This window comes from Orycteropus afer, unplaced genomic scaffold, assembly GCF_000298275.1.
Source record: "Orycteropus afer afer isolate SDZICR_OR568_19922 unplaced genomic scaffold, OryAfe1.0 scaffold00047, whole genome shotgun sequence".
Classification (NCBI taxonomy): domain Eukaryota; kingdom Metazoa; phylum Chordata; class Mammalia; order Tubulidentata; family Orycteropodidae; genus Orycteropus; species Orycteropus afer.
In genome coordinates this window covers 929925-931001 of record NW_006921634.1, presented here as the reverse complement: position 1 = coordinate 931001, position 1077 = coordinate 929925, and the positions used below count along the sequence as shown (strand labels likewise).

The window sequence follows — 1077 nt, the reverse complement described above, 5'->3', positions numbered from 1 at the left end:
AAAATCTATAATTATATTTGTCTGCTCTTTAGAAATAGTGGTATTTCCAAATCATTTATTTGATCATATTGTCCACCTGCTAAAAATCCTTGCTATACTCTGCATTACAAACTCCCCCTCAACATGGCATATAAGGCCCATTTTCATCTGATCCTCCCTTCCACCTTTCTGCTTCATTTCTCGCTAGTCTCTTCATAAACTCCACTGTCAGTTGGTATACTACTTTTTCTGCTAAAATGACTATGCTCTCTCATTCTCTTTCCCCTTTGCACACAGTCTCTCAGACATAAATATTGTCCAATCATTCTACCTGAGTCTCTCTCCATCACTGTTTCCATTCACCCCTCCCCCCACCTGCAAATTATTCTATCATTCATTAGGATTCATGAAGTATTTTCTCCTTTGCCATTAGATGAAAACTGTAGGTTAAAACCAAAAGCCAAACTCACTGCCACTGAGTTGATTCCGACTCACAGCGACCCCCACTGGGCTTCCAAAGCAGTAAACATTTACGGAAGTAGATTGCTCAGTCTTGCGTGGCTGGTGGTTGTGAACCAGCAACCTTCTGGTTAGCAGTCAGATGCCTTAGTCACCGCGCTACCAGAGCTCCTTAACTGCAGGTTACAGAGGTTTAATATCTTATAATATTTGTGAAAAATAAAAAGTACAAATGTGTATATAGATGGAAGTTATTTTATATACCTAAAAAGACAGTGAAGCTTGGGATTTTCAAATTTGACTTTATACATTTTATTGTTTTATATTTTTACATGAGCAGATATTATTATTCTTGCTATTAGGAAAAAACAAATATATATGCAAAAAAAAAAACAATTTAGAGCATTAATACTACTTTATTTTGAGATTTATTATAAATCTACAGTAATGAAGATAATGTGGTTGAGATACATAGATCAATGGAAAAAAATATAAAATTTAGAAATGAACCACATGTTTATATGGTCAAGTGATTTTTTGAAAAAATAAGTTAAGGAAATTAAATGAGAAAAGTTTTTTCAGTAAATGTTGCAGGAACAACTGAATTTTGCATTTTATAAAGTAGTGACCCTTATCTCA

At 34.0% G+C, this 1077-nt stretch overlaps 1 protein-coding gene across 1 annotated transcript in view; it reads right to left on the bottom strand.

Annotated features, from left to right (window-relative positions):
• The window catches only part of LOC103194636 (N-acetylated-alpha-linked acidic dipeptidase 2), a 64212-nt gene that overhangs the window by 58295 nt on the left and 4840 nt on the right, over positions 1 to 1077 (bottom strand). The window lies entirely within an intron of this gene.